General features: G+C 34.0%; 1 protein-coding gene and 1 pseudogene across 6 annotated transcripts in view; one reads left to right on the top strand and one right to left on the bottom strand.

The window, feature by feature from the left end:
• Lrp1b (LDL receptor related protein 1B) overlaps positions 1-21,261 on the top strand; it is a 1,877,349-nt gene that overhangs the window by 775,188 nt on the left and 1,080,900 nt on the right. The window lies entirely within an intron of this gene.
• On the bottom strand, positions 10,392-10,544 carry LOC141422768 (U2 spliceosomal RNA; annotated as a pseudogene).

Here is a 21,261-nt window from a genome sequence, read left to right as displayed (position 1 = left end):
AGGTATAGGAAAGATTGGATGTGTTAAATAGACATAACAGTTACACAAAGAGCCAAATGAAACTTTTAGCCATGAAAACTATAATGATGAGATGAAAAATATACTACATAGGAATAATGAGCAGTTAGGTATTCCATAATGGAAGGTTAGTAAACATGAAGACATAGCAATGAAATTCAAAAGTAAAACCCAGAGAGAAATATTTTAAAAATATGATCAAAGTTGGCAAAGATGGCTATTCTAGGCCATCTTGTTCAAAAAATGTGAGACCCCATTTCAATCCACACCTGGGCATGGTAGCTCATGCCTGTCATCCCAGCTATGACAAGAAGCTTAAAATAGGAGGATTGTGGTCCAAGCTAGTCTGGGCGAAAAGTGAGACACTATCCTCAAAATAACAATAGCAAAAAAAGACAGGCGGTATGGCCCAAGCAGTAGAGCACCTGGTTAGTAACTGCAAAGCTCTGGAAGGGCCCACCTTCAAGACACAACCTCATAACACTAGGCCCAAACTCCTTAAAGTCCTATCACTTCCCAGTAACAACATAGGCTGGTAACCAAGCCTTCAACTCATGAGCCTTAGAGAATATTCAAGATACAAGAAATAGGTATGATATGAAGAGCAAAATGACCTAAAGTCATTTTAATGACTTTAACCCGGAAGTGAAAGTTGTTACTTCCTCTCACAGTCTATTAGGCTTATGACCAAGCACCATTCACTAATATTCCTCCGATACCTGTTTCTGGTGTTGTAATGTCATCCTTACCACAACTCCCAATTGTGCTACAGAGCGGGGCAGACCAATAGCATGCCAAAACAAAAGGATGTATTGCAGAATTCCAAATGTGGCTGGGCAAATGAAACAGTAGACACTTTACTCAGGTCTGAAAGAAGCAGGACTGGCAAGGACAAAATGCACACCCGATGCTAGAATGAAGAAGTTCAAAATAAAAATCACAGACCTGTCTGGAAGCTACAGCAGAAACAATGGAAGCCAAAGGAATATCCTGTTTGGTGAATGGTAATTTCTTTAGTGGCCTCTTTGCACTGGCTCTGAGAGCCCTTAACCCTGCTTCATGCATGATATGCATCAGAGATATTTTTATCACATGAAAAGTGAGCATCCTAGTAAAGAAATATATTGATTGTAAAATAAATAAAATACACACTGTTAAAAACATTAGATGAGAGTGTACTTGTCAGTTCATTGTATGAGCCCAGCCAAACATAAAACAGATTACCAACCCCCACCCCACAAAGCAATGTCAGTAGAGTTTACCCTGGAAATGCAAGATTGGTTAAACATTCAAAAAGTACTCAATGTAATTCCACATGTTATCAGAGAGAAAAAGGAATCCATGGTATCCTCTCAATTAGTGTGAAGGCATTTCCATTTCTTACCAAAACTCTCCACAGACTAAGAATAGAAGAGATTTTCCTCAACCTGGTAAAAGGTGCTTACAAAAGCCTACAACTAATATATGACAAAAATTGAATCAAGCATGTATCCTCTTACTACTTGTATCCACCTTTACACTGGAGAGTCTAGTCAATGTGTAAAAGATGACAAAAAGAAATGAGACAATATTATAATTCATGTAAAAAATCTGATAAAATGTACAAAAAAACTTCTGCAATTAATGAGTTAAGCAACATGGCAGGCTAGAAGAGTAATATACAAAAATAGATAGAATTTTCAAAATAGTGACAACAAGCAGTTACAAATAGAAAAAAAAATACCTTTTGCAACAGCCTAAAAAGACAGGCTTAAGCACTAGAGGTGTAGACCAAATGGTAGAGTACCTGTTTTAAAAGAATGAACCCCTGAGTTCAAACCCCAGTCCCTACAAAAACAAATACACAAAAAAGGCAGGGTAAAAATCTGTCAAAATATGTGCAAGAAGTGTACATTGGAAACATTGCTGTGAGAAGTGAATGATACCTCATTGATGGACCAGAAGCCTCAGTATTGTTGAGATCCCATTTACTTCTAAATTGGTCTATAGATTCAATACCAGTCAACCCCAAACTTTTTTTCTTTTTATTTATATAAATAAACAGGCTGATACTAAAGTCATATGGAAAGTAAAGAATCTGGAATGGCCAAAATAAGTTGGAAAGAAGCACATTTAAGAACTAGTACCAACTGACCTGAAATTATTATAAAGCAATAGTAATTAAATCAATGAAGTATGTAAAAACAGATCAATGGGTCAGAATGGAGTATTTGAAATGCACCCATATATATGTGATCAGCTGATTTTTTACAAAGATGTAAAGGCAATGGAGCCGATAGAAGTCTTTTTGACAAATAATGATAAAATAATTGGATATCCTTATGGAAAAAGAAAACTTTGACTTATACCTTACACCATTATATTTAAAGTTAACATGTCAAAATCTGTTTTCCAATTGAGATTATAATTTGTTGAACAAAGAAGAAAGCAATCTATATCAATATTAAAATGCCTTTAATGAAAATTTTAATTTACTAGCTTTAGGAGGAAAGTCAATAACTTTGTTGATAATCATCCACTTAATAACTATTTATTGAGTGAGACTTATTTGCCAAGTAATGTAATAGAGAATGTAAATATAGCCAAGTAATATAATAGGTAAGTAAGATAAATGCAGTATCTCTCTGACCTTCTTGGGGGAAGATGGGTTATGACTTTTGTATATTTTTATTGTTGAAAGTTAAATGTTTTGTGAATAAATTAATATTTTTCAAACATAGGATTACAATACATTCAAATTTTACATGAAAATGTATGTGCATCTTGTTAGAAAAAACATGCATAGTATAAAATGATGAAAGCTTTAGGTGATGGAGAGAGGATGAGTTGAACAAAGGGTCTGTGGCCATAAAAGGAATCAATTTTGAGCTATGAGAACTTAAATATCTCAATGCTCCATCCAGTCATATTTAAAACATATACCTTATATTTTCAGTGCATATGGTCTTGCACATCTTAATATCTGCAAGGAAAATTAAATTATATAGTATTTCATACTTGTTTGGTACCACACTCAATTATGTACCTGTAATTTTGAAATATGTTACAATAAATTTCTAAACTAAAATTGTCTATGAGTGAGGTTAGCCTGGCCCAAAAGACCAAAAATCATATGTTCTCCCTCATATGTGGACATTAGATCAAGGGCAAACACAACAATGGGATTGGACTTTGAGCACATGATAAAGGCGAGAGAACACAGGGGAGGGGTGAGGATGGGTAAGACACCTAAAAAACTAGATAGCATTTGTTGCCCTTAATGCAGAGAAACTAAAGCAGATACCTTAAAAGCAACTGAGGCCAATAGGAATAGGGGACCAGGAACTAGAGAAAAGGTTAGATCAAAAAGAATTAACCTAGAAGGTAACACACACGCACAGGAAATCAATGTGAGTCAATGCCCTGTATAGCTATCCTTATCTCAACCAGCAAAAACCCTTGTTCCTTCCTATTATTGCTTATACTCTCTCTACAACAAAATTAGAAATAAGGGCAAAATAGTTTCTGCTGGGTATTGAGGGGGTGGGGGGGAGAGAGAGGGGGCTGAGTGGGTGGTAAGGGAGGGGGTGGGGGCAGGGGGGAGAAATGCCCCAAGCCTTGTATGCACATATGAATAAGAAAAGAAATAATAATAATAATAATAAAATTGTCTATGAATAGTTGAGGGAAATTTTCATATATCATAATTTCATTTGATGTTCAAAGATGTTTATGACCCAAATCTTGTTTCAGTGCTTTAGTTTAAAGTCATGATTTTTTTGAAACAGAAACAAAGGTAAGAGATTTTTAAAATGAAACAGTTTATCTAAAACATTTAGTTTTCAAAAATAGTATGGTAATCAAGTTTGAATCCAAATTGACTGTGCCAACCATATTTTTACTTCTATTTTTGTACACATTTTAACTTTTTGATTAGTGAAAAAATCATTAGATGAAATATATGCTGTCATTTTAGTTCCATTACACTTTTTTTTCTTTGTATTTTGTTTTTGAGACAGGTTCTCTCTACAAAGCTCAGGCTGACTTTGAACCTGCTATCCTACTATCTAGTCTCCTGAATGCTGGGATTACAGTTTATACCACCATGTCTGATCTGTTACTTTAAAAAAAAAAAACACAGCAAATATTTTGAAGATGCCTAGCTAAGATTTAAAATAGTATGAAAAGATCATGGTGACACATGCCTGCAATCCTAGCATTTGGGAGGCTGAAACAGGAAGATCATGAATTTGAAGCCATCGCTGACTCTATAGTGAGACCCTGTCTCAAAACAAAACAAAACAAAATGAAACAAAACAAAACAAAAAGGAACATGAATTCTATTGCTGTTATACATATAAACATATACACAGAAAAAACAACACAAATCATGTGTGCAGCTTTAGCTTTTCTCAAAATGAACGCTATGTAACTATGGCACAGGTCAAGAGATTATTACGCAAATATCACAATACTGATTGCTGCCTCCTTCCAGTGGCTACCCTCCAAAGGTTAGGTGATATCTTGCTGCTTCTAGGGAAAGAACAGTCCTGTGCAAAAGTCAAGGCAAAGCAGCTGAGCCAAGCCCAGACCAAACGATCTCCTGGCGAATGCATGAGTCCAGAGCAAGGTTAGCAAAAGCACATAGAAGACCCGATTAACTTTTAGCAATGTCACATGCAAAAGTAATGAACATTCATACCACTGAATTTTTTTTCCGTTGGTGAGGCATGCATAGAACATCTCTAGCTCTTGAACTAATATGGAAAAGAGAAAGGGGATGATGACGCTTATGGCTTTAAAAAGGTAAGATTTGTGTACCAACTTCTGATGACAGAAGGATATTGAAAAGAAAGAGGCTAACTAGCATTCATGGTACCACAACACTGGTCTCTTTAAGATGCTGCTCTTAGTAACTGAGATGAATAGGTCTAGGACTTATTGGCTTAACACTGATGTTTATCTGGAATGTATTTACTGAACCACATGTATTTAATTCACTTACAGCCTTTGAATGGCAACCGAGAGCTGGTATAAAGCTATCTGCATGAGCAAAGAGCAGCAAGTAAGGAAAGGTTTGGGATCAGTAAAGTTTTACAAAATAGGAATAAAGAAGAAAGCAAAGTCTTTTTATTTTAATTAGAATTTGGCCCAGCAAAATTGTAATCTGAGATCCATGTTATTGTCTTTTCTCTGATAGAAAAGTTCTTAAAAATTCTTTTGTCTTTGTATTTTTCTGATATTCCTCTTTTTTTTATCCAATCTAAGATTAATTCTTTAAGAGTTAATTTTCTTTCCCTTAAGCAAAATAAATTTGATGACAATAAAAACATGTTTTATGTGAATAGAATTTTGCCACTTGCATTTTACCATAGCTTTTTATTTGTTCTTCTCAAAAGTATGATAAATAGCTTAAAATGTTTCTGAAGATCAGAAAATTGATTAGATGTCCCATGCTAAAGAGCAACTGAAGAGCGAATATTACAGACAAGACCTTTGGGGTTTAAATTAGTGTTACTGCTGTCAAATATTGATATGGTGTTAATCATGCAATGACTTGACTTTTCCCTATAATGAGTTTCCAGTTACTCAGCAGATTGTAACCAAATTTTTGAGAAGGTATGGGAAATTAAGACACCATAGCATTCAATGACAGAATGATATTAGATGAGGATATTTTAAAGGGCATTAAAATTTTTGTATTATTCAGGGAGATAATAGAGACTGCTATCATAAAGACCCTTCAAATATCATTAGTTTTGCACAAAGTTTATAGCTATACAGTTCAGATAGTTCCAATGTAAATAGAGACTCTGCCAAGATCTACCCGTCTTATGATGCTGACATCCTTTAAAAATGGCAATGTGTAAGAGAAAGAACCAGTAAATAATGTGACAGATGGTTTTTGTGATGTGCCCCACATTATCTCCATGTACATTCACTTGGGATGAATCATATGGTCCCTACCTAAATACAAAAGTACTGTAATGTAAGCAGGAAAAAATATCAATCAACATTTAGTCATTCTCTGCCCTACCATTGAAACATGAACATAATTATATTTAATTGAGAATAAAATAAGGCTTTGTGAGCAATAGAAAATAGCGTATCATATAGTCTGGAGAGACTGCAAGAAAAAGAAAGGCACAAAGATTCAAAATCAAGCCAACTTCTGCTTTTTCTTTAATGAGAAGGAATTAGAAACTTATTTAGAACTGATTTTATGGTACGTGTATATGTGTACATACAAATACATACAATTTTCATAACTGTTTTCATACATTTCAGGATGTAAAAACATGCCTGTAGCTATTATTAAGAGAGTAAGAATTTTCTAAGATTTTTCAGTTTAAAGTTTAGATGTTCAAAACCAATCAGGCATTTCTAAGAGTTGTTCTTTTCTACCTGGGCATGTGTGAAACATTACTGTGGCTGTTGCTTCCATGCTTCAATTTCTTCTGCTGTACAATGGAGATACAAATAGCCCCTAGTTCATTGTGACAGCCCTAAATTAATATTTGTAACTCATATATAGATGCTATAGAACTTAAAACCAAGATAATTTTAGTTATTTAGTTTTTTTGAGCACCTGGTCTGGATTTGTCTTTGTAGATAAAAACTGTTCTATAATGCATACTTATTTGTATATCTGTGGGCAAACTCTTCATTTGTATTACAAATATTTCTTTTATTTTTTTCTAAGCTCTTGGTTGGGATTTTTTTTTTTGTCTCTTTCATTTCAAAATGGCACATGGACCAAGGGTGAAACCATTTAAGTCCTGTCAACTTGAAATAGGTATTACTGAAAGATCAGTACTGTCCAAGTGGTATTGACTGTTTTTAATTCCTTTCCTTGAAGAATGCTAGAGAGCTAAGATAATTCTAATGTTACGTTACTTTCTTTCTTAGGTGGGTCAGCCATAAAATTATGATAATGAAAGAGCTGGAGTCTGATGTTACAGAGATTACTTGCATTAGTGAAGAAATGCATAAAACCTTTTAGAACATGTACAATGGTATGTTTATAGGGTCACTGCATTTATTAAAGACATTTTTGCTTTCAAAAGGATTTTTATAAAAGTAATAAAGCAGCTTTTAATGTGTTGATAATAGCATTATTCTGGTTGTTTAAGAAGCCTCATTTCCTAAAGGTTTATGTACCCTTTTCTTATCCTCCTGTGAAGAAAGGCAGGGAATTTGTAGGCTAAGACTTTGAAATGTATTGAACAATTTGAAAAAGAACTGAAAAAAAAAAGAAAAGAAAAAGAACTGATATAGTCAGCAAACATAGCTCCCTAGTGCTTCCAATGTTGGACTTATAATAAAATTGGCTACCTACCAAATGGCAAGTAATGAAAAGAACTAGTCTTGATTGTTCTGTCCAGTTTATTGGGTATTTCACCAAACTCTTCTAAAATTTAAGGGGAATTTTGTTATTTTCAACCTACATATTAGTCACAAAAGTTAGTTACAAAACTGTAACTGGGTGGGTGATCAAAGAAGAGGATGAGGTTTGAGAAGCTTTATATTGTAGGAATTTCTTGTTATTACACCGTGAGTCTCCTCAGGGAAAATTTATTTCAGAGCAAATCTTTTAATTTGAAAAATTTTATATTGAAAGCATGTCAGATTCAATCTGACACTGGTTCTGCAGGTAGCAAGAGCACATACAGCTAGTGCTGTTTTATATCCCAGCCCATTACTCTTACTCTCTACTTATTACTCCTATAGAGTGGTCACCTATTTCTAAGAATTTTATGTCTATTTGGAATTTTGTTGCCTACAGCCATAAACTAACGCCTCCCAAATTTTCATAACTGCGAAATGGGGATCTTGTTAAAGTACAGTTGCTGATTCTATTGCTTTGGGGTAGGGCATGAAATTATGCTTTTGTAACAAATTCCCAGGGGATACAGCTGCTTCTGCATCTTCTACCACACACTGAGTCTCAAAGCCATGGACTCCACTTTACATAAGCTCTCTTGGCCTCTGATTCTTAATTCCTCAGGTCTTCTAGATCAAATTCATGATTCCTACTATATAATCTAGTTAAGTCTTTATCGCTAATTGCTTAAAATACTCATGGAACATATGTCTCTCTTCTTTTCTTTACTCACTTGGTCTAGTATTTCCACAAGATTCAATCTATTTATAAAACACTCATCTTAGTGCTTCTATTCTGCCCATTTTTACTGTTTCACCAATAAATAAATAAAAATCAATAGGAAATATGTAAGGACATTAAAACTTCATTTAAACAGCATGACATAGTACAGAATTTCATGCGTTAGAGAATCAGACTGACCTACTCCAATCTGGGCTTTTCTACTCCTAGTGTTATGAATGTCAACACTTGGTCTCTGTTATCTCATTTACCTCATTGGGAAAACGCTACATAGAAATATACCAATAGGCTTGTGTCATAGGTATAGCACTTAGTAGACCATCTTGCTAAAAATATGAAAATTACAAAATGTATTAATCCTTTGCACCCTATTTCTTGATGTTAACAAGCAAATGATAGAAGTAAACATGTTTTCAATTTTCTGAGAAGTTCAATGAAAAAGTTTTAAAAAATCTTCTTGCATCATTTACTTTATGTACTCTACATGAAAGGTATTTGTCTTAACACCTGGATTTGTACCTAAGTTTCTACTTTTCTTCTTGGGATATAGGTTACTTTCCCAATAAGCCACAATCTTTTAATTCTAAGAATTTCCTACTCATTTTCTCTGATGACCTCTTGTTAGGTAGGTGGTAACTATTCTCAGACCACTTTGCACCCATCTAGTAAGAATTTTTATTCTCAGGAAGAATATTCCAAGAATAAAAAATTCTATACACAAAAAAAGAAAAAAGATCAACACAAATGATTTCTCAGTAACATTTTTTCATATGGCAATTCCTGAAAGTTTGATAGTGACAGAATACACATGTTCTTTTTTTCAAGGGACCAGGGATAAAATGATGACAATCACAAGTTTTCAAACTAGGCCCCAATTTTCAGTTATATATTAAAAGATGAGATTAAAATGCAAAGTAAACAATTATCTTTCAAATGTAAAAATAGTGTTAAATGGAGTTTCCTATACTTATTGATCCATGATTTTTAAATCATCTGTTAATACATTTAAAATAACTTTTCAACTTGTCTGTATGCAATTTGAAGCATCTACTACATGTTCTAATTTTTTTAGTCTTTAAAAATTACTAATTCATTATTTAATTCATAGAAGATGTTCAAAATTGTTTCATTGACCAAAATGGAATCATAGCAACATTTGTTGTTTATGAGAATGAGACCAGAAAAGTGATCAGTAAAACTGATAACTGACATTAATAATAATGCTAATAATACCATGTTCTCACATATGTAGACATTTATATTTTTGAACATTTTTATTTCATTCTAGGATAGTGGTACTAAACAAGGATTGTACAGTCAGTGACTTGGATTTAAATATTAAGCCACTTCTCATCTGTGGGATTTTTAAGAAATAATTTAAACTGCTTGAGTCTAAATTACTCTTTATGAAAGTAAAATAATAATAACAACATCTAACAAACAGAATTTTTGTGAAGATGAAATTAAATACAGTGTTTGTCTTAAAGGAGGAGTTAATAAATGGAAACTATAATTAATAATTTAATAATAAGTGATCTTCATAAACAGGTAAAGTGTGGAAGAGAGTAGTCAGCAATGACTCCTACTCTACAGAAACATCTATAAAGTTTAAGAAATTAATCCAAATAATAGATTTAGAATTGTAATCTAAGTATTCTGGATTGTAATCAGAATCACTTTAATTATGTTTCAATCATATAATGCCCCACATGGTAAAGAAGAATATGCATTGTTCTTTAGCCACAAATCTGTGTTTTCAACCTATCTTTAAATAATTCTGGCATTGGTCATATTATCACTCTTTTATAAATGACAAAACTGAGGTATTAAAGGATGTTTAACTTAAAGACTATTACACATCTAAGCACATAGTAAAGCCAAGATTTGAGGTCAAGCTACAGTACATGAATAGACTGGAACTCTACCAAGACCTAATCTTTATTTCATCATGGGCCAAGAACATCAGTCTTAGAAAGTTCAATATATGTTCAACTACAATGACTGCTTTTTAAGTTCTTATTTTATCAAAGGCACTAGTCCAAGCAGCAGTGAGATAGCAAACATAAAATAGCAAGATTGTTGTCTTTCAGTAGTTCACACTCTAATTGGGAAGAAAGAATTATGAAAGTAAAATCTAGAGGGAAGCAATAAATTTTCTGAGAAAAGATTATGAAGAGACAAGAGGTTGCATGTTTAATCTCAGCCTGGGCCTCATGGAAATTTATCTGGAAGGAATGGCAATTCTTGTGAGTCTTCAAGGGTAAGAGAAAGTTACTCAAGTAAAGATGAGAGGAGAAATAATTCTCCATACACAACATACAAACGTCAGGAGTCATGAGTGTCTGTTATCTCCACTGAATATTAGGCTGGTCAAGATTATTAGGTACTACACTTGATCTTAGCCAAAAGGCCAAGAAGCGATGGTCAAGATTATTAGGGAAAGTTACTTTAAAAAGCTAGATATAGAGGCAAGAGCAAGGATTCATGAAAGATCTTTTAGGTCATGCAAAGAAACTTTTCTCCTCCCTTTCAGTCACTGAGGGACACAGAGTGTTTTGAGTAGAGATGTGATATGGTAAGATTTCCATTGTACATAGCTTGTTATAGCAAGATTACAGCATAGATTTGAAAAAGTAGAAACCAGCTTCACAGATAATTCAGGAGGCTTCTGGCAATAGCCAGATAGGAAATGAAGAAGATGAAACTAAAATGAGTAGTTCTGAGCAAGGATACTTCACTTTCTCTCTCTCACTGAATGAAGCTGTAAAACTTGGACTGAATACATGGAATAGGAAGTTAGGACTATGGTAAATTAACAGCAGCAAGTATATTGTAGTAGAAGATTGCAATTCCAAGTGCAACTGAATAAGTTTGTAGCTTGCACTTTTTTTCTTCCTTCTTGTATCCCTGGATCTGACCTCAATACAAGATGAAACCATATGATGCAGTTAAAAAGAGCTCCAGAGGAAGCCTCTAGTTCTTACCAGAAAAGCAAGAAAAGGGAATTCCTAATTCTCAAAGGGCAGAAACTCCTAGCTTTTATTTTATTTCTTTCCTGTTTCTTCTTTTCTCCAATCTCTTGTGACCTAGATCCTAATTGATCCCAGTGGCAACATAAGTAATAAGTCCCAGAGAAAGCAAAATTCTGAGAGAGGGAAACATCAGATAAGCTCAGGTCCTGAGGGGATGGGCATGATTGAGAACTGAACTAACATAACACTAACCCAGTCTCCAGAGTAGCCATTGGTTAGTACACATGTGGATCAAGTCTAATAAGCAAAGTTTTTGAAATGGCACTGCGGCCATAGTCAGCAAAGGATAAATCAAAATTTGTGGTCTAAATCAGGTTGATTGCTTGCTAACTCTGAAATATCAACATCCTTAAGAAGAATTAAAACAAGATCAAGCAGTTCATAGCAAAATATTTATACTGTAGAGTAATAATGCAGATTTACTAGGCATACAAGACTAGGTCTCACAATTTGCTTGACACGAGTATTGTGTTTAGCAAAGACTTTAGAAAAGTTTTAAGAAATGTCTATAAAAGGGGACTACGGTAGAAAGAAGAAAAATAGAGGCAATGAACTAATTTTGGTTATAATACATATGCACATGGAAATGTCACAAGGAAACTCCTTATATAGCTTTCTTAAACAAACAAAAATGTCTTTGTTCTTTCTTTTACAAAATCAGAAAACAAGAGGGAAGAAGAGGTTTTATGGGAAGATGATATCACTAGGAGGAGGGAGGAGAGGTAGAAAGGTTGTAGGATGGTGAATATGGTGGAAATATTGTGTACACATGTATGTAAATGGAAAAATGAAAACTGCTAAAACTATTCCAGGACTGGGGGTAGGACGAAATAAGGAAGAATGATAGAGGGAGTGAATTCAAGTATGATAAATTGCATACATTGTAAGAAATTTGGAAATGTCACAATGTACTACCACATAGAGCAGCAATAAAAATATAAGGTTTTAAAAAAAGAAATGAAAAAAGTCTAACAATAAATTACGATCATTCCTGAATTAAAAACTAGAAATTCTCACCAAAGATATATAAATGTGAAGGAAAAAGAAACAAATGGAAATTTGCAAACTTGATCAAGTTAGTATTTTACTGGTTAGGCTTGATAGTGGAATGGAATTTACTGAGGAAAGAATCATAAATCGGAAGTAGGGAAGGCAAAATATTTTTAGACATGGCACAAATACCATAACCCATAGAAGGAAAGAAAAACAAACTAGATTGTGAAAAAAGCACACATAAAATCATTGTACTGTTTCTTTTGCATTTTCATGACCAAAATATTTGTGAGAACAACCTGATGGAGAAAGATTTATTTGGGCTTCAGGTTTTAGTCCATCATGGCAGGATCCATTGTTTCTGTACCTGCCATGAGTCTGAACATCATTGTGGAAGGAATATCTGGAGGAGGAGGCTATTCACACCTTGGCAGACAGGAAGCAAAGAAAAGGAATACAGGGTGGGTCCAGAGCAAGGTATATCCCACAAAGTCAAGCCCTCAGTGACATATTTCCTCCAGCTGGTCCCCACTTCCTGCCTTTCACACACACACACCCAATAATGCCATCATATTATGAACTCATCAAGGAATTAATCCATTAATTAGGTCCTAATCTTCATGACCTAATTATGTCTGGAAACACCCTCACAGATGCACACAGAGGTATGCTTTACCAATCTACTACAATGCTAGGTGGTTCTTAATCTGATCAACTTGACAATATAATCAACATTCATAACCACTGTTCTGCAAAAGATACCCTTAAAATTGCTATGAGCTACTGAGCATGGTGGCACACATCTGTAATCCTAGCACTGTGGGCAGGAGAATCAGGAGTCTGAGGTCAACCTGGGCTACATAGTAAGACATTAAAAAGTAAAGATTTTAAGAGTCCAAAAAGATAAGGAACGTACTCTGTGCAAATCCCATATCTCACAAAGGATTTGTAGCCATAGGGGATAGACACTTTATCAAATAGTATATGAGAATAATAAATAACACGTGAAAACATGTTCAACATTATTAAGCATCAGGAAAATGCAAATAAAAACAATATGACATACCAGCATAACCTATTAGACTGGCTAAAGTAAAAACAAAAATTGTGACTAAGGAATGCTGGTGGGGATGCTGAGCAACTAGCATATTTATATTTTGCTAGTAGAATACAAAATACTGCAGCCACTCTGGATATTAGTTTGTCAGTTTCATATATGTTTAGATGTACCCTTATCATATGAGCTATCAATTCCATTCCTGGTCATTCATCCTAGACAAATGAACATTTTGGCATAGATAGGTCTGATTTGAATGTTCATAATAACTGTTCAAAACTACTACAAATTAGAAACAAGTCAAATTTTCTTCCATAGACAAACCTATTTTGGCCCACCCATATAATGGAAATCTTGGCAATTAAAATAATGACCTATTGATGCACATAACATGGACAAATCTCACAGGCATTATTCTGAGTCATGAAGGTCAGTCTCAAAATGCTAAATATTAAGTCATTCACATCCTTTGTTAAGTTTACTCCTAGGTATTTGATTTTTTTTTGAGGCTATGGTAAATGGAATTGTTTCTATATATTCTTTTTCAGTTTCTTTGTTATGGTATATAGAAAAGCTAAATAGGAAAAGGGGAACAGGTACTAGAGAAAAGGTTAGTTCAAGAAGAATTAACCTAGAAGGTAACACCCACGCACAGGAAATCAATGTGAGTCAATGCCCTGTATAGCTATCCTTATCTCAACCACCAAAAACCCTTGTTCCTTCCTATTATTGCTTATACTCTCTCTACAACAAAATTAGAAATAAGGGCAAAATAGTTTCTGCTGGGTATTGAGGGGGGGGAGAGGGAGGGGTGGAGTGGGTGGTAAGGGAGGGGGTGGGGGCAGGGGGGAGAAATGAACCAAGACTTGTATGCACATATGAATAATAAAAAAAAAATAGTAAAAGAAATAAAATCAGTATTTACCACTGATTGGATTAGAGAGATTATGACTGTAAAGTTGCAACAAGAAGGAATTTTGAGGAGTGATATAACTGTTTTACATCCTGATTTCTGGGACAGTTATATGAATCTATATCTGTGCTAACATTTATATAATGGTATAGTAAAATAACATTTAAGTATAATTTTTAAAATTAAAATGAAAAAATTAAACTATAACAAAGTAGTCAGCACATTTGAGAACTTTTCACTCAGAACTGACAAATGCAGTTATTAGATTCATGAAGGTAAGAGGGTAAGGGAGAAGAAGCTTATAATGACTTCTGTATTCCTGGCCTAAATGACTGAGCAGAAAGAATTCACCTCATAATACAGGAAGAGAAACAGGTTTTGTGGAAAAATGATTAATTCAGTTTTGAGGTATGAATAGGACACCCAGGAAATGTTAAAAATTATGGAAGGACAACACAATCAGTAGTTATCTATGAGAATTAGTGAGTTTAGAATTCTGGGGAGCATTCAGGATTTAGGAAGAAGAAAGGAATTAAAAAGTGTCGTTAGGATCATCCTGCCATGTCTACACTTATGTATCAGATGAGTTGTTCTCTAGACCTTTAGCAGCACTGGTGTGTCTTATTATGTACTTCTCCACTTGAAGACTTTATGAGACTTCCCATCATTTACATGATGAATTTGAACTGTTAGGAACAGTAATGAGCTGAGACCACAATCTAAGTCTAAAGAGCAACAATGAATAAGTTAAAAGATATGTGCTTAGTACACTTCATTATGTTTTAATAAAACAAATTGATAGATCTTGTATAAACAACTTCAATCACTTGATAACAGTTTTTTGTCTACATCCATATATATGGTTGCATTTGTTACAAAAGCATACATCCATATATGTATGAATATATGTACACCTTTCTCTTCTTTTTTTTCCATCTCTGTGTGTCCCTTCCTGCCTAGAAAGTCAAACAAAATTTCATATTGTTCCATTGACCCATGCTACTTTTCTTTTCCCCTGAAGTCATGTAGTACATTTTGTCTGTATAAGTTATTCTATGAAAGTATTGATAATCTATTTTTGTTATCAGTTCCTTCATATGTATTTACCTGTTCTGTCTTACTTCATTTTGTGCTGCTATGACAGAATACTAAAAACTGGGTAATTTATAATGAGCAAAATTTTATGGGCTTATAGTCCTGGAGATTGGGAAGTCCAAGATCAAGGTGCTAACATCTGTCAAGGGCCTTCTTTCTACATCATATCACGTCAGAAGGCGGAGAAGGGGTTATACATACACGGAGGATATGCAAGGCCTGAACCTACCCTGTTAGAAGAATTAACCCTTCCAATAATGACATGACTCCAAAGATAATGATGTCAATCCACTCATGAGAATGGAGACTTTAAAGCCTAGTTGTAACTTATTAGTCCCCCTCTCAATGCTGTTATAATGTCAAAGAAATTTAACTTGCGATGGGAGGGGATTTTCAAATCATAGCACATACTCTTTCACTGTTTTACGTGGATTTTAAGACCCTAAGAACAGAGATCTGATTGTGCTTATATATTATTGTGTTTAAAATTCTCCAGTGTCTCACCAATGCTTGAATGATAAATGCCAAATACCTTTACATGGCAAACAATGTCCTTAATATCCTTACCCTCAACTACAATCCATTTCAATCTTTTTCACTATGATATGACCAGTCACACCAAGTTAGCGATCAGTTGTTTAAATCTTTGGCTTTCATGACATTTTTGTGTGTGTGTGTTTCCTTATGTCTGGAATACTCATTTCTCTTTTGCTTGGTGAAATTCTGTTTAAGATGCAAGTAATCTCTTTTCTTATATACAAGTGTTATTCTTTCTTCTGGCTTCTACATCATCTTAGTATACCCATGTAACCTCTTATACTATGGGTATAATTTGTATCTGTTTTTCCAACCATATTGCTAAACTTTTGATAGGAGGATCAGCTTATACTCATTTTGGAAGCCAGAGCTATTTGTAAATATTTTTTTGCCATGTTAACAGAGATCTTGGAGTAAAAAAATTAATCATTTTCTTTCGTTACCTAGCAAAGTGTCTTATCTGGTATCTTAACAATGAAGTAATAGAAAAAGGTGTAAGATACTATAGAAAATTATGAAATCTTTAATGGATGTGTCAATTTGAATCCCAAGATGACTCTTTTAACAAGTAACTTTACTCAATAGACTTGATTTCTTCCTATGTTACAAAACAAGAAGGGTATGTATGACTGTAACTATTTCTAGGAATTCATTGATCATGGATATTAATTCTGTAAGAAGTTACAATAGGGGTCCTAAGTGGACAGAAATTAATAATTTATTTAATTACAGTTTTTCTAATTTTCTTCTGGCAGCAAACTTTTTTTCATAATATATTCTTTTTATGATATAACAGTTTTGTTTTAAAAAAGAACATAAAGAAATAATTTTAATGGAAGCTACAGAGATGAGGAGACCATGAATGTCATCATTTTTTGTGTCCCCCCATATTTACATGCCTACACATGCACAAGCACCCTTGGCATTCTCTGGGGAACCTCTGTTAATAGGCCCTGTGTATGTGAGTGGAGGGGGTGTTGGCATCAGTGGGAAGGGGGAAGTGGCAGGGAAAGAGGATAGGAGGGTGAATAGGGTACAAAGAATGTGTACACATATATGTAAATGCAAAAATGATACTTGTTGATACTTCCAGGAAACAGGTGGGGGGCATAATGGAGAGTGGTGGAGGGGGTGAATTAAAGTATGATATATTTTATACATTGTAAGAACCTTTGTAAATGCCACAATGTACCCCACCCAACATAATAAAGAGAAAAAAGTATGATATATTTGATGTATTTTAAGAACAACTGTAAATGCTACAATGTACTCCTACCCAGCACAATAAAATTAAAAAATGAAAATAAAAAATTTGCTTTAAGAAAAAAACATAAAGAAAAATGCATGAAAAATTATTCTCTCTGATTATAGCAAACAAAAAGCTCTGCTGTTATCTGGATGCCTATAATCCTAGCTACATGGGAGGTTGAAATCTGAGTTTCAAGGCCAGCCCAGATAAAAAAGTTTGCAAGAGACCCTGTCTCAATAGAAAAAGCTGAGTGTGGTGGCATATGCCTCTCATCCTGGCTACAAGAAGAAACTTAAAATAGGGAGATCACAGTCCTGGCTAGCCTGGGCAAATGTCAGACCCTATCTCCAAAATAACCAGAATAAAAAGAACTGGGTGAGCAAGCAGTGGAGCAAAATCCTGTGTTCAAACTCCAGTACCACCAAAACCCAAAAAGGAAAAACAACCTCTAAAGAAAAGCTAATTTTAAATTAATGCCAAAATGAAAAGCAGATGATCAACATTATAACTTGGTCCCAGTAAATTATAGTTGAAAGATTTCCAATTCATCTATCCTTTTTTGCTTCACTTTTTTATCTTTCACATGGAGGGAGTGATGATGGCCTGTATCACTGCTGCATATTCTAAATGGGAGAAGAAATATAATTTGTAAAATACAGAAAAGTATATTAATATAAGATATGATCATTTGGATTTAGCAAATATAATCTCTTATTTATTTATGAGTTTGTTTTGTTTATATTTGAAAACTATGATAAGAAAACATGATAAATATTGTATCTATTAGCTATCAATAGTAATGTCCATATTCCTTCAACTGAAGAAGTAAAGAGGAAACTGATATGATAAATGATGGAATCATAACCTCCATTGCCATAAATGAGGTATATGATTCTACCATCACATTAGATATATCCTAATTCACAAAATTGGAAGGATAAAATATTTCTATATTAGTGCAATGACATTTATACCCTGCTGAATAACAACTACTGCATTCAAGTTGGATGCCAGGAATAAAAATAAAAATGCTTGACCTGAAGTTATCTGAATATTTAGAAATGCTCATGTCTTTAAAGATCAATGCCTGTATTATTAACAATTAGCCTTCATGTAGGTACTACAATAAAGCTGAATCAGAAAGAAAATATTGAGCTGGTAGAGTGGCTCAAGTGGTAGAGTGTCTAATAAGCATGAGGCTCTGAGTTCAAACACCAGTATCAACAAAAAATAAATAAATAAATAAAAAGAAACCAATTGTTATATTGTGGACTTCTGTTTATTTTAAAAATATTTCAAAAAGTGAATTATTCTTAAAGTGAAGATCACAGGAAAGCATTGACACTGTTAATGGTGCTGGTGCAGTCTGTGATCAGAAGACTTCCAAATTCTTTATGTCCAGTGGGGAAGAATCCATCACAGGACATGTTAGTGTAAATGGAGTTTATTAAAAATTAGGATAAGAAAATACAAAGGGGAGTATGGTGGGGCCCAGGTGGAAGCCAGAAGCCCAGAGAGCATGTTTCTGCTCTTCAGGTGCTTTTAAAACCTATAGTAACCTGTAGGAAGGGAGAACAAGGTGATTCCCATTCAATAATCAATGAGTGGGGAAAGGACATGGGCAGTCCCCAGGCTAGGTGAAGGCATGACATTACCTGGCTTCCTTACCTTTGAGCGAGAGGGAGGATCTGGGTGGACTTCTATATGTACCTATGTTAATTCTCAGGTGCTACACCCATGAGGGAGGAAGTTCCCACTCTTTCTAATTTATTGTATTGCAATGGAGCTCTTAAGATGTGCCAGGAAGGAATCTCAGTCCCAAACCTTCCCTTATTCTAACCTACCTCAAAACTAAGAGTTAAAAAGTAATTATGCTAAGAAGTATGGAAATCTGGTATAATGCTTGCTAATAAATGAAAAGTTAAATTAAGAAGAGAAAATATGAAAGAAATCTGTGATTTAGCCATGCCTTGATGATTACTGTAACCTGAGGCACAAACGATTTTTCCATTTTTAAAAGATAAATGTGGATTACAAAAAGGACCTCAGGAGTAGCTGAATAAAACTTAAAAACAAACAATAACAGAGGCCACAGTAACCTGATTAAAAAATGCTGGTCAGGGGTAACAATGACTTTGACTGATCCATCTTCAATAGAAATGAAACTTTCTAAATTGTAAGAACACATTACAGTAAGAACATTCTTTAAGTCATTTTCACAATACAGACTTTAGTAGAAAACTAGAAGCATCGACCTGTTGTATGCAAGGCCCTGATGTAGACAAAAATAAGTCCATTCATCTTCCTTTCTACTACATATAGAAGTAATTATCTTTGTAAGTGAGGCATAGTAAAAAAAGTTTATAACAAAATTTGTCATCAAGTAAGCATTATCACATATGACCAAGAAGAGAAGTGGAATTCTGCAATGTCCTTGTATCCACATTTTATTAAATATGTTAGTTATATTGTACCCTAGAGGTAACAGTCTCGCTTCACAGAGAATAAATGGGATTCAGAAAACTAAATTAGTTAATTAAACAATCCAGGTTTACTTATTTTCTTGAATATTAAAAATAGAGGAGAACGTCTCCATTCCTAGAAATACGTGGATATACTGAAGACACCCCTCCCTATAATCTCTGGAAAAGATCTGCTTACATTTATACATGAAGACAACCTTTCTTTCCAAAGGCTGAAGAATGTTCAGGTTTTGTTTGCCACCTCATTGTAAGAACATGGTTTTTCTGAGCTCAGCATTCCTCCCCTGTGACAGGGACATAACATCTGTGACTTTGAAACTCCCTACCACAGAAAGAGAAGAAAGCAGAATTGGACAAGAAGTTCACACTACCCCTGTGACACAACAGTGAACAGTCTATATTAATTTGCTTTCATTTTCCCACTCCCAGGCCAATCTACAAAAATGTATTGTGTCAGACTAGCGGTTTCCATCATGCTGCTGCTTAGAAACTGCCTGACCACCTGACCATAGACAAGAGATAAGGCAAGTCAGCCCGTATGAAAAGACGACATACATGAAGCCAAACACTAATGTACCCCCTAAACCCCAAATCAAAGCCTGCTTTTACCAACTGATGAAAATAATTAGGTAAAATTCTAAACTTATATATAAAGCCTCATTTTAGTTTCCAAGTTTATTATAAAAAAGTAGAGTACTGTAATATTTTTGTTATGACATTTATGTTTAAGGAACAAATAGATTTATTTGGATTTGCCTGGAAAAAGTTAATATTATCAGAATTTTTAAAATAAACTTGAAATTTACCATCAAATTGCTTTATAAACAAGTTGAGCAGGGAGTTTGGGAGCTTTTAAAAATATATTCCTTAGAGTTTGGAAAAGAACAAGCTATTGCTCTGGTTTTTATTATGAACTAGTAAATCGATTCCACAATTTTGAAATTTTACCACATAATGTGCCTATTCTGAAAATTAATGTTGATTTTCTTGAATTACTTTAAATTATTTCAAGAAAGAATATCAATTTTTCATGGGAAACATTTAAAATACATTGACAGCTTCATTTAGGTGAATAAGAGTTGTTGAAATGTGAGGTTATGATTGTCAGACTTTCATTTTGTTCTGATTTGTGCTAAGGTGACAGATTTTTATGCCAAAATGGAAGTTGTATAAACTGCTGTGTCAAATTTTGTATTTTAGGATTAGTAACCAGTGTAAACATCAGTTAGAGATGAATCAACATGGCTCGTAACACATGTGTACATGAAAGCAATGCTAGGAATATTTCTGTATAGCTATCCTTAACTCAACTAGCAAAAATGCTTTGTCTTCCTTATTATGCTTGTGTCTTTTCTTCAACAAAATTAGTGATAAAGGCAGAACAGGTTCTGCCCTGAACTGAGGGGGTTGCAGGGAGAAAAAGGGGGAAAAAGGCAGGGGAGAGAAATGACCCAAACAATGCATGCACGTGTGAATAAATGAATTTTTTTTTAATTTTGTATTTTAAAAAATGTATTTGAAACATAAAGCTTGGTTGACATGTTGATTTTGCCATGAGTCTGAAGGTACATTTTTTATTTATAGTACTAAACTTGACTTTGTGCAATTTTTATGCAATCATTGGTTAATGATTATCCATGGATGTTTGAGTAACATAATAATCTAAAAAACACTAAATTTAGTAGTCTGTTATTTTCCTTTTTATCAATATGCAAAACATAGGATGTGAGCTACCTCATCACTATCTCTTCCTTTCTAAACACTTTATACTCTAAATAAG

The sequence above is a fragment of the Castor canadensis genome, chromosome 4 (assembly GCF_047511655.1).
Source record: "Castor canadensis chromosome 4, mCasCan1.hap1v2, whole genome shotgun sequence".
NCBI lineage: Eukaryota > Metazoa > Chordata > Mammalia > Rodentia > Castoridae > Castor > Castor canadensis.
This window is presented reverse-complemented; position numbering and strand designations above follow the sequence as displayed.